Raw genomic sequence first — 17,112 nt, forward strand, 5'->3', positions numbered from 1 at the left:
GCATTTAAATGGTCCTTTAACATGATACATTAGCTAAAAACAGATACAAATCCTTTGTAGAGAGTATTTAGATATTATTATTGCTCTACTTATAGATCAATATTACTTGCATTTTTAGATGGAATGGATTGAATTAAACCATTCAGAATCATGTTGAATGTGTGCATTGGATTCCATTCAAAGTGGGTTGTTCCACAATACACTGAACAGTTTAGAAGCACTTCAAATTGTACTTCTGGTATATGCAAAGTGTGCAAGGGCACAGGTCAACTGGACTGTGGTGATGTGATTTAAAATGTGAAATCAATGCTTAAGATAAGACTAAAAACTTACCAAAGAAATAAGTCAGCATTTACATAAATCTCTTAACTCTTCCAGCTCCCAGAACTCTTGGGATGGAATGTCAGATATTTGTTATCAGCTGAATTTGGGTTTAAATTGTAAGTCAGCAGATTTCTGAAATTGAATAAGTTTCTGAACCTCCAGCTGATTTTTATCTCTAGACAAAACATTTTTTAAATATTCAGTTGTCTGAAGGGACTGGAGAGCACCCAAATGTTGGGTCTCTGGGCAGCACCTGGAGGGAACACAGTTCTTGAAATAAGGGAAACAAACTTGGTAAGCACCACATTTAACCAGCCTTTTCCCTGAGGGCACTTCCTAGTTCACAGTTGCTTATTAAAAGAGAGAGAGAGAGAGAGAGAGAGAGAGAGCATGCAAATAGAAAGTGGCTAGCTTACTAGGCTGAAGAAGCAGAGGTTGAGTCTAAGGGCTGCTAGAGTAGCTGTAAATCAATGGGAAACATTCTGTAAGGAAGGAGCAATGGGGGGGGAGCCTCAAACTCTCTGTACCAAGTCCCCTCAAATCTGTGGCTGCCTCTGTGCATGTACAGGGTGAGATTCCAAGGAAACCTTGGAGAAAAGCAACTGCTAAAAGGCTGAAATTTCAGCAGTTGCTTGGTTCTATGAGAAAGCTGGAGTTCAGGTCCTACTAAGTTAGAGAGAATTGTAAAAACTTTAGGCTTTTCCTTGGAACTCTAGGAAGGCCACATCTTAGGAGTAAACCCAGGATAAAGGGTTACATCTTAGGGCTAAGGGGAAAAAGCAAAATAAACCCATTCTTGTAAAATCTAACACTAAGCTTCCACAGGATCAAGATGACCCAGATTTAATTGCTGCCAGGAAAAAAGTCAACACTTTTTGGAGAAAAGTTACAAAATTTAGCACATATCATCCACAGTGTTTAATATGCAATAAAAGTATCAGACATGAAGAAACAACAAAAAAAAGATTAATAGTTAAAGAAAAAAGTCAATAGATGCAGGCCCAGAGAAGAGTCAGATGTTGAAATTAGCAGACAAGGACTTAAAACAGATATTATAAATACGTTAAAACAATTTACGGGAAAAGATGGACAGAATGGGGTAGTAGAGTAATATCAGCAGAGAAATGTAAACTATAAAAAAAGAAATAGAATTTCTAGGACTGAAAACTATAGCATCTGAAATTTTTTTTTAAAAGCTATTATTGGATGTTCTTAACAGAAAGGACCTTACATTAGAAAAGGGATCAGTGAACTTGAAGACAGGTCAATAGAAATTATTCAAACAGAAGGACAGGGAGAAAAAATATTTTTTAAAAAAATGAAGAGAGCCTTGGTGATTATGAGACAATGTCAGTTGGTCTGATATATGTGTAGTTGGAGTATCAGAAGGAGCCCAGAGAGAGATACTGGGGCAGAAATATATATTTGAGGAAATAATAATTTTAAATTTGATGAAATGTTATTGGGAGGTAATCAAGATGAATACCGAATATGGAGGGTCAAAGGCAGGGCTCAAATCAGGACCAAAGAATAGAGTTTTGAGTGGGCATAAAGATTAAATAAACATAGATGACTGTACAACAGGGAAGGTCCATTTTGCCCAAAGACCACCCCTGTTTCCACTTCCCACTCCAACTCCTTTTAGAAGGCATTGTTCCTTCTCCTCTGGTTCCATGGTGACAATGTGTTGAGATGGACTTAGACCTAAGTTCAGACCCTAGCTCTGCATCTCACTAGCAAATCATTACAGTCTGCATCCTGGGATCGTCATTTATTAAACGAGAATAGTGATAACTTTCTCACAAGGCAGGTCTCAGTGGGATAGACCATGTACATTTTATAGGGTCATGCTGGCCAAATAGTCGGCACTCAACAGATAGTAATTTCTTTCTTCTGCTAAACCTGTTCTCGTTGTGGTTAGCTGGCATCACTACCCACCCGGTTAGCCGGGTTGAGGAAATTATAGTTTATCTTAACAGCAACAAGAACCATAGAGATGACAGGAGCATGGTTGGATTTTAGAGAGATCACTCAGGCTTCAGTGAGAAGAATGGATTAGAATGATGTGCGATAAGATTTGAAAAGACCAAATTGGAGGCTATTGCGCACACCCCCTCTTTATATCCTTCCCAAACAGCTGTATTATCTCCTTTTCTGTCACAAGATACCCTGCTTTGCCCGTTAAAACCATAGCCTCAGTAATTACCAGCAAAAATAAAATCTGGTTCCCCTTTCCTCAAGGGCAGGGATGCTTTTCAAAGGGTAAGGGATGATGGTGGCCTGGACCAGAGTGAAAGCAATGAGCGTGAAGCCCAGTGGACAGATCCAAGAGTCCCCCTGCTAATCTGTCATCGTCTTTCTATCATCTTTCTAGGGGATTGGATTACATCCCTGACAGAGATGCCTCTCAGAGTATAGATATGACCACATCATTCCTTTGCTGGGAAATCTTTGTTTTAGAAGGGTAATCTCCACTCCTTAGTTTAGCATTTAAGGCCTTGTAGAACCTATTTCCGATCTATTCAACCAGCCTTTTTTTTTTTTTTTTTTTTAAATACAACTTCTCACCCAGCCTGTGGGGGGCCTCATCCTAGTTTTCTTCCCACACTTTCACACCTTCAGCTGAAACCCTTCTCATCTTGGAAGCCTCAGCAACTTTTCCTCAATCTTTCCCCACAACTCTTTTGTGCCCATGTTCATCAGATAAGATTATCACCTTGCATTATGAGTAGATGTTGAATTGGTTATCTCTCACTGTCTGCCTGCTTTTTGATGATGGGAACTGTGTCTTATTGTCTTTGGGTTACCAGGGCCGAGTCTCAAATATAGGCCCTTAGTATAAATATTTGTTAGATGAATCAGTGGCTACTACTCTGCACATCTGCAGTGGAAGTGGGAGAAACTTTTTGATATTCTGTTACTTAATTTACACAGAGTTGAGTAAGAGATGTAGAGAGAGACTTTCAGAGGAAGTCTCAGGGGACTTGTGGAAGCTTTTGAGGGGTTTAGCAGTCAATGGCCCAGTGCATTTTATAGAGGATGGTTTTTCTCCTCGGTGGTGTACATGTGTCACCAGCCCAGTTTTCTGGATACCTGCTGGATGAATGACATTCAGGGGGCTCCGAGAGGAGGTGGACAGGACGGAGGTGCTAGGCAAAAGCAACTAATGTTTACTGACTGTCTGTTGGATGCAAGGCGGTGCTGAAAGGAAGATATTTTCAAGGCAGAAAAAATGGTTGAGAGATAGGAAAGTGAAAGAGGAAGCAGTATATCCATGCCAGAAAGAAAAAAATGTAAATGACAGTGGGGCATGCCAGAGGAAAGATGGAAGTTTCCAAACTCCTCAGATTCACTGGACCAGTAGCCTAGGGTATAGTCTATGATGCCATTAGAATTGCCTCGTTGTGTCTGGACCCTGTGGATCTTGCCATGAGATTTGGTGTAAGCTAGTGGCCGAGATTCACAGCTTCTGCTACAAGTCTTCTGGTAACACAAAAGTCTTGGTTTTCACTAACTGCCCTCCCAGCTGTACCATACCATTCCTTCTTGATGAAGTAGAATGAGCCAGGCTGACCTTAGCTTCCCTGTGTTTTTCTGCTTCTCCGGAAAGGTAAGAAGAAGGTCACATTGTACATTGTGCTTGCAGATTATTTGCGGGACCTTTCAGGAAGACTTCTTCATCTGGGATTTCTTTTCTGCCTCCACATGTCCTACATTTTCTCTTAGGAGTCAGCTGGAACTGAAGGCATTCTGCTGTGTTAATCAACACCCACTGGCAAATGTCATGGTCATTTGTTCACTGAAACTCCATCAATCTCTTACCCAATGTAGAAGGGAAAACAAAATTGCAAGTACCTAGAGAAGGCAGGGCCCATGAACAGATATATGTAGGAGATAGAGAAATACTGAAGGATGCTTCCTAGGAAAACCGAATGCTATTTTTTTTCCTTAAGGCTTTCTTTTCTTTGCCCCAGGTGAGCCGTTGAACATATTTGTCAGGCCCTGATAAAACGCACAGCTCACTCGAAGCCGGCTTTGTCTTCAGCCTCATGTTCACGTCCTCAGGAGGAGTTTGCTCCTCCTGAATTGAGGTGCTGCTGTCCATCAGTCATCGATTATCCTCTAGTCCAGCTAGCAACCACTTGCTTTCCAGCAGCTATGAGAACCATGCTGCTTCCAGTGAGCTGGTTTGGTGAAGGCTGGGCTTTCATAGTGCTGGCATGGCCATGGTCATCCTGTCCAGGGAACCCACAGCTTCATCAGCCCATACTTGGGGAGCAGTGTGGCTCCACTGTCCTTGAAGGGGTCCAGACACACTGGAGTCCAGACACACATGGTGAGTGGATTCAGAAATACATGTAGTGAGGAGCAAATGAAGAGGCTTGTAATCAGCTTACAAGAGCTGTCTTCAGATGATCAAAGGGTTGACAGGTTGTCATGAGGAAGAGGGGCTGTGTATGTCCTGTATGACCTTGAGGGAGAGGATCAGAGCGAAGGAGGGAAAATTCTAGGGTTTTGGCTCAATGTAGGAGAGAGCTTCCTAACCGTCACTAGATCTGCAGAGGTGGGCTGGACTGCTTCAAGGTTGAGGGCAGTTCAGCCATTTGCCATGATGCTTTTAATACTAGCAGGGCATTTAAGCTAGATGAGAGGTCAGGTCCCTTACAACCTTGGAATTCTGGTTCTTGAATCCTCTTAGTGAATAAAGACCTACTACTCTTTAGAGGCTATTCCTAGGGTAGAGGGTGAAGCACAACAACACGTATAAAGAACTTGGAGCTGCATTAATCACAGTACAGAGGCACAGTGGAGCATATGTGTCTATATGGGCATGTTTTAAATTTGGGAAGAGACTGCGAAGAATACTTAATAAAATTAAGGAAACATTAGGAATTGATGTGGACAGAAGGTAATTGTCACGAAACACTGAAAATATCAATCGGATTCTGATCGCTGTATGGTTTCTTTTCTAGCAGAAGGTATTTAAAAATTTTGTAGTTTTCAAGTAAGTTGTGATAAGGAAAGCATCTTGTTGAATTATTTAATAGGATGTAGGTTTGCTAAAAAGCAAAGCTAACATAGGAAGTGTATTGTGACTTCATTTACATTTCTACCTCCTGTATTCATCTTCTTTGGGAGAGTCATGGCGTTCTAGAGCTGAAAATTATCTTCAAATCCCCCTTCTCCTGCCCCCTTCTTTGCTGGACAGCTGACCAGCAGTGATTTACCCCAAGCCACACACAGCCAGGGTCTGTGAATGTGTGTCTGTGACCAGAGACAGGCCGCCTCTTGTCTGTCTCAGGTCTTCTGAGTTGCCTTTCTTGAATTCAGCCAAGCATGGTCCCCATCTCTGCCCAGGTTCCACCTTCTGATAAAGGGCTCACACCTGTCCGATTGTGGCTGGAATTTGGGTTTCAGTTTCTTGCCCTGGTGGGAGCTCTCATCTGGACCAGATGTGACATAATTAGAGTCATAACATCTGGATGTCATCCCTGTGCCTTTAAAGAGGTCAAAGAGCCACAGAAAGGAGCGCCTTGGGAATGTGTTGGGAGTAGTGCGCTGTGCCTTTGCTATTGACTCTCCGTATACTTTATTTATATACAGTAAAATCCCATTACAGGAAAGGTAATGCTGGCAGCGTGCTCCATAAAATCATGCTGTTTTCGCGAGATCCACATGAACTGCCTCTTATTTACCAGGTGCCACTGAATTCTCTGTAATGGATAAAGTGATGCAACAGAATCACCCTTCAGTCCTGCATCTGTAATCAGGAGGCTCTTAACTCAGGCTGCTCCACAGTGTCCCACGCAGAGCAGCTTCTGAAATTGTTGCTAGGGGTGCAGCATGGCACAGTGGAAAGAACATTGGCTTTGAATCCCAGGCATGCCTGAGTCGGAATCCTAGGTCTGCCTTGGTTCCGTGTCTTTGGGCAAGTGACCTAACCTCTCTGAATCTCCATTTTCTGATCCTTCAAGTGGGGCTAATGCCATCTTCCTGGTAGGGTTATCGAGAGATTCCATGTGCACACAGATACTCGTACAATATGTGGCTCCCGGCCACACTTGAAAAATGTAAACTCCTTTCCCTTCCCTTTCTTCCTTTTTCTTATAATGTAAAGGATACCAGGTTATGTACTGTTTGTAGGAAAAATTTTATTTGCTTACCGATCACAGTAACAAAGTCACATTTAAAGTTGAGGAGAAGAAGAAAAGAGGAAAACAGATTTCAATTCTTCTTATTATTCTCTCCAGAGAGCCCTCAGACCATGACCAAGCTGGATGTTAGAAGTAACTTAGTTCTACTCATTTTTTCAGATGACACATTGAGGCTTAAGACATCCCTGTGAGCGGTCAAGAGGCACATAACTCTCAGTATGTTCTTTGTGGGTCTGGGGTGACAAAGACTTGGCTGGTGACATTAGGCAGGAAGGAGGCAGTGAGAAGGCAGGAATGTGAAGGGCCGTTAAGCTCTGAAAAAAGTGATGGGCTGAGAAGTAGCTGTTAGAGAAGGGATGTCTGAGTTGAGTGGTGGGAACCAGAGAGTTATATGCTCAGGAAATGGGGAGACTGGCTCAGGGAAATTCTGAGAGTTCTGGCAGAATCCAGAGAGGCTGTATTTGAGACCACGAGGCTCTCTGTTTCATTTGAGGATGGAGGGGATGGCTCTCGGGTTCTCTCGCAGGACAGTGTGACATCTCAGAGACCAAGGGTGACAGGAGAAGCAGCTCTGACCTTGGGTGGACTGAGAGAGGGAGTGTTGAGTGTGTGCACGTGTATGTTGGGAGGGGGAAGGTGGGGCAAGCAGGGAAAGTGAGAGAAGAGAATGGAAATGAACACTTATTGAGTACCTACTGTATGTTTGACACTTTTTCTGTGTTATTCGTGAAATCCTTTCAGTGACTCTGTGATTAGTAGTATTTCTATTCCTAGTTTATAGATGAGGAAACTAAGACTTAAAGAGTATAGGGCTACAGCACAAGAATCTAGCCAATATTTTATAATAACTGTAAATGGATTATAACCTTTAAAAATTGTGAATCACTGTATTGTACACCTATAACCTATATAATATTGTACATCAACTATACTTCAATTAAAAAGAAAAAGAAAAGGCAGAAGAGTATCAGGAGCTTCCCTGAGGCTGAATAGGTAGTAAGTGTTTGAGTGTATAGGCCTGGCTCAAACTGACTGCCTTCGGTGCTTCTGAACCCGTGTCTCCAACAGCCCAGGAATTTGGCAGAGCAAAGAGACAAGTGAAATGAGAACTTTTGTTTTCTTTGTTCAGCACTACATTTTCCCTCCATATAATCATTGGGTTTCCACTTCAGAAGCCTCAAGGAAGATCTGAGCTCTCCATAAACTGGCAGTATGGTTTCTAGGAGTACCTCCATTATAAAGCCCACCATAATTATAAAAGATGGTCCATTAAATTTTCAAAGAATTCCAGTCCAATCCATTAGACACCACCCCCGCCCCCTGCCCCATGCAGCCCAATACGGCAAGGTGCCATGATAGGTGATAGAAGGAAAACCGGGTCCAGAGAGGCGGGCCCTGTGTTCTTAGTTCATGGTGCAGGGAGCCAGCAGTCATCCCATCAGGCAGACCACGTAAATGGCTGAGTGCAGAGGCTTGGACATGCCTTGGGGTTCCAAGAAGAGACACCTTATGTCTGAATGGCATTTTGGAAAGACTTAGGGAGAAGGTGATATCTGAAATTACTCAGGGCGGGTCGGCAGGGTTTCCAAAGGTGGAGGTGGGTGGAAGATGCAGACCGTGAGCGGGTAACGTGATGGCCAGCGAGGGTGGAATGGCACAGAGTGTTCTGGTTTGGCTGAGGAAAGGGTATAGATGTTAGAACTTTAATAACCACCTTAATCGTGTTGGTTATAACACACGCGCATTAGAGAAAATTTGGAAAATATATAAAAACACAAGAGGGAGCAACCAGAGGCAACTATTATTCTAATATTTTATTGCATTTCCTTCCAGACTGTGTATCTATCAATCTGTGTAAACATTTTTTAAAAACTTATTTTTGATTATGACAATTGGAATACATACTTCTTGCAGAAATTTGGAAAATACTGAAGACTATAAAGAAGAAAATAAAAGTCACCTGTAATCTTACTCAGAGTTAATAACCACTATTAACATTTTGACGTATTCCCCTTGAGTCTGTTTGTCAAAGTGTAAACAGACTAAACAAAACATGAACATATTCTTCATACAGTTTAATATTTTGCTTTTTTCCCCTTAACATTATTTTGGATATTTTTACATGTAATCAAATAATCTTAGAAAAGTGGGTACATAGTACTCTACTCCAAATTATGGGTGGACCATTATTTATTAAATACTTTCTCTACTTCTGAATATTTAGGTTGTTTAAAATTTTTTATTATTATCAATAATGCTGTTAAAATATTTCTGGAAAATCAATATTTGCCAATTGAAAATTTTTTCCTACAACTGCTTCATAGGAGTGGAATCATAGGATTAAAAGGTGTTATTAGGGCTTCCCTGGTGGCGCAGTGGTTGGGAGTCCGCCTGTCGATGCGGGGGACACGGGTTCGTGCCCCGGTCCGGGAGGATCCCGCGTGCCGCGGGGCGGCTGCGCCCGTGAGCCATGGCCGCTGAGCCTGCGCGTCCGGAGCCATTGCTCCGCGGTGGGAGACGCCGCAGCGGTGAGAGGCCCGCGTACCACAAAAAAAAAAAAAAAAGGTGTTATTAATGCTTAAGACTCTTGCATGTTACCTACTCATGGTTTTAAAGAAGACAAAGGACACATTGGAAAGTGTCTGTGAAGGAAATTGACCTGCAAGCAATGGGTGGGAGTGAGGGAGCAAAGCTGAGGTGGGAGAACAGTTGAAGAGGCAGCAACTGGCCGGAACTAGGGTGGTGATAGGAAAGGGATAAGAATATGAGGGACAAATAACAGGACACTGGGAGACTGTTGAGGCTGAGACAGATAAAAGGGAAGAAAAATGGTGATTCTCACCTTTCCTATTAAGGGTCTGGGAAAATTCCAGTGTAATTAAAACAGAGACATCAGAAGAAGATGCTGGCTTGGTTGGTTAACTAGGTATTAGATGTTTTGAATTCAAGGTGTCAGGGAGCCTTCCAGGTGGAGATACCCAGCAGGGAGTTGGAAATGCATCTTTCTAAAGCTTTGTTAGGTGGATGGTCAGGGGTTAGACCTGTGGGTTAAGAGCCATTTCCAAATAGAGGATATGTGGTTTGAACTATATAGAAAAAGGCTGCTTTAAATGCAGAAAAAGGAAAGTGTACCTTACAGCAAGTTAAAACGGGCAAAGTGACTTTGTGAGCTCGAGCTGTCAAACTGCAAAGGAGTTGGGGGGGGGGAGTATGCGATCTCAGAAGTGGGGTGGCTATGTCACGCTCGCTATCCTGTCTACCTTTCCAGGATCCTAGTCGTGGAGGTAACCCTGGAAATGATTGCGAACGTGGCTGTGTTCTGAGTAAAGTCTAAAAGTAGGGAAAAGAGCTGGAAGAGAGGGGATATTTGGATAAAATGTGAAAGGAACATGGGTGCCTGCACATGTACTGTTGAAAGCCCAGCCTCCTTTTCGTTTGCAGTCTGACAGGGTGGAGCATTCTTCCTAATCTACCTGATGTCTGAAGGCTGTTATTCAGTGACACCCGTCGCAGGCAGAGCAGGAGAAGGGGGCATGCTAGTGAGCAGAGCATGGAATATACTAGGGAGCAGAACTTGTTCTAGCCAGTTTATGCAGAGTCCTGAGGCAGGTAAGTAAGACTGCCTTCAAATGTGCCAGAGTTGTAGTGGTCAGCTTCTCATTTATTTTTAGAAAAACAGCATTTCAAAAATTACAGATCTTTACTCATCAGGTCAAAAATTGCAGTGTGAATGCAAAGGGCTTTTTGAAAATTTGAAGTTTCTTTAAAGTTCTTTCTGAAGATTTCAGCTGAGTATCATAAATGCTAAGGGAAAATAAAGTAATTCCCAAAAGTATTAAAAAATCCCATAGCCACAGATAATATTCATGAGAAATGACAGGTAAAAAGTTTGAGTATAAATGCAGGAATCTAAAGGTAACTCTAAAGTTTTAAAAATCCAGCAGGAGTTTTGGAAAATTTTTATCAAGTAACAAGTTTTAACAATTGTAGTCTGCAGACCACTGGCATCAGTTATCACCTTGGGATAAAATATTCTTTAAAGAACCATTTGGTTATATTCTGTAAAAGACACCTCTTATGCTCCAGGACTCCAAGGTTCACCTGTGTCTTGCAGTAGGCCATAAAATAAGTCTCAACAGATTTCAAAAGAACACAATAAAGACCATGTTCTCTAAGTACAATGCATCAAAATGAAAAGCTAGTATAAGAAACAGGCCATATATTTGGAAACTAAATTGTACACCCTTAACTAATCCTTGAGTTAAAAGGAAGTAACTTGGAAATTATAAAATATTCAGAAAAGAATGATGAGGAAAGTGCTGCATATTTAAATATGTGGGATATATTTAAAGCAAAACTTAGAGGAAAATATATAGCCTTAAATACATTTATCAAAAAACAAGAACACTTGAAAATTAAATAAGCTAAGTATTCATATCAAGAAAGTAGGAAAGGAACAGAATGAAAGTAAACTGTACAACAGGATAACCATAAAGAAAGAGCACACATAGAAAACGAACCAAAAAAAAAAAAAGAGGATCAGTGAAAGCCAAGATTTGTTCTGTGATGAAAACGTCTAAAAACAAAAATAGAAATAGGAAAACTTGAATAAACACATAACAATGAGACAGCTAGTTTTTCCTAATCCCTCCCTTCTCCTCTCCAAAGACACAAGGTCTAGGTGGTTCAGAAAGTTTTATTGTAACTCCAAGGAACAAATAGATTTTTCTAATGCAACATTACATAGGAGAAAAAAAAAAAAAGAAAAAAAGAAATGTTAACCAGTCCATTTTATGAGGCCAATATAACCTTGATTCTAATTCTGGACAAGTTAGTATAAGGAAATAAAATTATGACGTATTTTCCTTATGAACATAAATGAAAAAAATTGAAATAACATATTAGGAAAAGTAATTCTTCAGTATTAAAAGGCATTATGAGTAGGTAAAGTTTACTGAAGGATGGTTCAGAAAAATTTATAAATGTAATATATTACTTTAAGAAATTACAGGATTTGGAAACCCTATGATCATCTCAAAAGAATGCAAGCATTGTTAAAACTCAAATCTCATTCATGGCAAAAAGCTCTTTCTTTACAACTAGGAATGGAAGGAAACTTTCCTAACCTGAAAAAGAGTACCTGCTGAAAACCTACAGCAAACCTCATCCTTATTGGAGCATTCTCTCTAACATTAGGATGAGACAAGGCTTCCCACCATCACCCCTGTTATTCAGCATTGTGTGGAAGGTCCTAGCCAATGCAATAAAATGAGATAAAGGAAGGAGAATAATAATGGGACAGGGAGATATAAAACTGTTAAAATCAGTTAGAATCATCCTTGTCTCTGTTTCTCTCAAACCCTGCTTCCAATCTGTCAGGAAATCCTTTTGGTTCTACAAAAAGTATCCCAAATCTGATCATGACTTGTGACTTCCCCTGCTATTCCCAGGTCTGACCCACCCGTATCTCTCACTTGGGCTATAGCAGTAGTTTCCTAAGCATTCCCTGCTTCTGTGGTTAGTCCACTCCAGTCTGTTCTCAGCAGAGAACAGCCAGAGCGAACCTTGTAAAACATGAGTTATGTCATTCTCCTCTCCTGCCCAGAACTCAGCCATGGCTATTCATTTCACTCGGAGTAAAATCCAAAGTCCTTGCAGTAGCCCCCAAGGCCCTACACGATCCGGCTTACCTGATCCATGTCCCACTGCTTCCCCCTGCTCACTCCACCCAAGCCATCCTGGCTTCTTTCCTGCCACTTAAACATAGCAGGCATGTTCTTGGTGCCTTTGTAGTGATGCTTTTCTCTGCCTGGAACACTGCGTACCCCAGATAGCTGAATGAGTGACCTCCTTACTGCCTTCAAGTCTTGATTGAAGTCACCGTCTCTTTGAGGTCCACCCCAAGACCTTATTTAATATTGCACCTTCCCCAGCACTCCTGATCCCTCTGACTCTGTTCTACTTTTCTTTTCTTTTCTTTTTTAATAGCGCTTTACCTCTTACTTGCTATATTGTGTGCTTATTTCTTTCTTTCTTTCTTTTTTTTTTTTTTTTTTGCGGTACGCGGTCCTCTCACTGCTGTGGCCTCTCCCGTTGCGGAGCACAGGCTCCAGACGCACAGGCTCAGCGGCCATGGCTCACGGGCCCAGCCGCTCCGCGGCATGTGGGATCTTCCCGGACTGGGGCATGAACCCGTGTCCCCTGCATCGGCAGGCGGACTCTCAACCACTGTGCCACCAGGGAAGCCCTGTGTGCTTATTTCTTATTTTTAGTGTATATTATTTGTCTTTTGCCACTAAAGTGTAAGCTCTGTAAGAGGTTAGGATATTTGTTTTGTTCACTCTTGTATTCCATGTGCTGAGAGCACTTCTTGGCACATGGTAAGCAACGAATAAATATTTGTTGAATATGTGAATGAAGAGCAGTGTGTTATTAGTGCAGGAACAGACAAATGATTGGAATATAACAGATAGCCCAGAAAGAGGATCACTCATAATGATATAGAGATGACATTAGAGATAAATGAGGAAGTAATAGATTACTTAATAAATAATAATTTATTTTGGATACTTGGTTATCCATATGGAAAAAAGTAAATTGAATTCCTACTTCATACCCTACACAAAAAATTATTTCCAGATGGATTAGCAACCTAAAATGAAGATCAGAACTAAAAGTTCTGAAAATATAGGATACTATCTTTATGACTTTAATGTATAGAAAGAGTTCTTATGCATTATATACAAAAGACACAAATTATAAAGGAAAATATAGAGAAATTTAACCACAATTAAAATTTGAAATACTTGCATGACAATAGGCATCAAATGAAGGTAAAAGGCACATCAGATACAAGATGATATCTGCAAACATAAAATTGACAAAAGAATTAGTGTTCTGAATATATAAAAACTCCAACAAATCAACAAGAAAAATATAATCTAATAGAAAAATGGACAAAAGCAATTTACAAAAGCGAAAACATGAATGGCCAATACACAATATGAAAAGATGCTTAACCTTACTTGTAATTAGCCAAGTATATGTTAAAATCACAATGAGGTAAAATTCTGAAACATCTCATTGGCTAAAATTTATATAACTTGTGACACCAAATGTTTTCAAGGCCCAAGAGAGATCTCCTACACTGCTTGTGGGTCAGTTCCACCTGGCAAGCTCTTTTTGCTTGCTTGTCCCTGGACACAAGGAGCCAAAGTGCCTAGGCAACAGCAGCAGCGTATAATTCAGTGGACTCTTGCTGTGTCCCCTGATGAACCTGTACCCTTTGGGGGACCAGGACCTCTAACTCTATGTACAGAGCCAAGAGTTCTGGGACAGGAAGTACAAAGTCTCCCAATGGGTCATTAGGAATGATGGTAAGTGGAGCCAATCCTGTTTTCACCCCTTTTTTCTAATACATGGATTTTTCTTTTTTGGGACACAGTACCCCAGTATCTTTGGGGTCATTGATTCACTGCATATTTAGTGTTCTGAAAGATAGCACTGTACCCTCACAGAGAATTGTCCCTGAACTGGTGCTGCAACTGTGCCTCGGGGATGTTCCAGTGCTTAATCAGGACGGCAGCTTCTGGGTGGTGTGGTATATAATAAGATAGGTGGAAACTGTAGTCATGGGTTCATTGCTGCATCTTTTGTGCTGTCAACCCGGTCTCCTGGTCTGAAACAGTGTTACATGTAACAGTAGTTGGCTGAGATTCTGAAAGCAGGAAAGTGAAACCCATGCTTGGAATATGTCTGTTACTGTGAGAACAAACCACTGGCCCTTTCAGCATGGAAGGAGCCCAGCGTTTCCCCTTTGCCACCCAGTGGTTGGTTGTTCCCCTTGAGAAATGGTGCTGTACCAGGTGCTTGGAGTTGATATTTGGTGACGGCAATAGTGGATAAAACTTGGTAAGTGGGAGTCCACTGTTGTGCCAATGTTGACTCCATCTCTGCCACCATGGCCACTTTGTTCCTGTGCCCATCATGCCAGTACTGGGGTGGCCAATGGAACAGGCTGACCAGGCTGACCAACAAAGCCAAGTCACTTGGTCAGCTTTGTTGTTTAGTGCCTCTTTCTTGGTGGATGCCCGCTGACTGGCTTTAACATGTGATGCAGATATCTTCATAGCACATACTCACTCCTATGTCCATCCACATGTTTCTACCTCAGATTTCCTTGTTCCTGATCTTTCAGTATTTTTGTTTCTGGATTCTCACTAGCCAGCCAAGCCATTTTCTAAAGGCTTGATTTCTAAAGTTGGGCTATTTCCCTTCCACATGAAGTGGGTAACTGGTGCACTGTTTGAAGGTCACCAGTTGGGAGGATTTTCCTTTATCACTATTTATTATGGCCACTCCTGAGTGAGACTACAGTGTGGCTGCTATGAATTTTTGGCTTGCATCTGTACATAGTAAGCCAACCATTTATAAACCAAAATCCAGCCTTTTTCTTGTCCTTCAGCTGGTTGTATAACATCCCCTTACATCCATAGGTGTGAACTGAGGGAGTGGTTTTGGTGCAACCCTGGTGGACGCTGTGGGAGTCTGGCTACTATTCCTACAAGACCACCTGGTCCTGGTTATGTGTGATTCCAGACGCACAGCTTCTGTCTTGTGATGGATTGCTGTTGCACTCTTTTGACATTATGATTTGGCGGGTCTGACAAGACTTAGATTTTGATGGGCAGTTTTAGCCACATGGTCTCATAGCTGGGCACTCTGCAGTAAGTATCACTAGTACCCAAGTGATGGTCTTGAGATACCTAGTCTCATTTAAAGAAACAAGCCTTCTTGGAGAAATGGCTGATTCCAGACATGGGGTAGGAAATATACAAGCCTGGAACATCCTGTCATACCAGATAGCAAGGAAGCAGTAAGAGACTATTGAGAGTATTTCAAAAGGGACTCAGGAGACAATTTGAAGAGGCTCTCCCTAGCCAAAGATATGACAGGTAGAGCTTACAAGAGAGGGGTAACTGAAAGGTGAAACATATCAAATATGTTTAAATAAATGTGTTTATAATGATATTTTAAAAACTAATTGGTCGGACTTCCCTGGTAGCACAGTGGTTAAGAATCTGCCTGCCAGTGTAGGGCACACGGGTTCAAGCCCTGGTCTGGGAAGATCCCACATGCCGTGGAGCAACTAAGCCCGTGTGCTACCACTACTGAACCTGCACTCTAGAGCCCATGAGCCACAACTACTGAGCCCGCATGCCACAACTACTGAAGCCTGTGCACCTAGAGCCCATGCTTCACAACAAGAGAAGCCACTGCAATGAGAAGCCTGTGCACTGCAACAAAGAGTAGCCCCTGCTCGCTGCCACTAGAGATAGCCTGCGCACAGCAACAAAGACCCCAGGCAGCCATAAATTAAAAAAAAAAATCTTAAAAAAAATTGGTAAACCTTGGAGTGGGCAAGTTCATCATCTTGAAGACTGCTAAGTCAATGGACATAATCCAACATTTATCTTCCCTTTATTTTATGAACTGTACCACCGAGTAACAAAATAATAGTTGAGGGGAAGCTTTTCACTATAAAGGTATTTCAACTAATGAATGAAAAAGAAGTGAGAGAATTGAAAATCACCATTTTGCAGCTCTCAAGGAATTAACACATCTAAGCATTGAGCATCAGTAGATGCTAACATCACAAAAAGAGAGATGGCCAGACATTATGTGCTTCCTGACCAAAGAACATAGAAACCAGTCTGTAAAGACTGGAAGAAGTGTTTGCTCCTTCAAATGCACAGACCCTAGAATGTATATATATGTATAACTGAATCACTTTGCTGTACAACAGAAATTAACACATTGTAAATCAACTATACTTCAATAAAGTAAAATTTTGAAAAATGCACAGTCACTAATGCAAGGCTACATGGATCATGAAGAATCAGGCAAATATGACACCGCCAAAAGAAACGAATACAGCTCTAAAGGCAAAGAAACGGAGATCTGTGCTTTGCCTGACAACGAATTCAAAATAATCGTCTTAAAGAAATTGAATGAAATGCAAGAGAACACAGGTAGACAACTAAACAAAATCAAGAAAATGATGCATGAATAAAGTGAAAAGTTTAATAAAGAAATAAAACCATAAAAAGAGGTAAACAGAATTATTGGAGCTGAAGAATACAATGAAATGTTGAAGTTCAGTAGAGAATTTCAACAACAGATTTGTTCATGTAGAAGAATTAATCAGCGAACGCAAAGACAAATCATTTGAAATTAGCTAGTTAGAGGAACAAAAAGGACAAAGAATGAAAAAGAGTGAAGAAAACTTATGCGAATTATGTGATACCCTCAAGTGTTTGAAAATTTCCATCATGGGAGTCCTAGAAGGAGAAGAGAGAGAGAAAGGAGCGAAAAGATTATTTAAAGAAATAATAGCTGAAAACTTTGCAAGTCTTGGGAATGATAATGACACGCAAGTATTGGAAGCTCAAAGGACCCCAAGCAGGATCAACCCAAAGAACATTACTCTGAGATACATTGTAATTAAAATGTTAAAAGCCAAAGACAAGGGTAGAATTTTGAAAGCAGCAAGAGAAAATGACTTGTCCTATGCAAGGGGATCTCCATGAGGCTATCAGTGGATTTCTCTGCAGAAACCTTGCAGACCAGTAGG

General features: G+C 41.3%; 1 protein-coding gene across 8 annotated transcripts in view; it reads left to right on the forward strand.

Annotated features, from left to right (window-relative positions):
* The window catches only part of MSRA (methionine sulfoxide reductase A), a 369,385-nt gene that overhangs the window by 152,662 nt on the left and 199,611 nt on the right, over positions 1 to 17,112 (forward strand). The window lies entirely within an intron of this gene.

Source organism: Pseudorca crassidens, chromosome 7 (assembly GCF_039906515.1).
Source record: "Pseudorca crassidens isolate mPseCra1 chromosome 7, mPseCra1.hap1, whole genome shotgun sequence".
Classification (NCBI taxonomy): Eukaryota; Metazoa; Chordata; class Mammalia; order Artiodactyla; family Delphinidae; genus Pseudorca; species Pseudorca crassidens.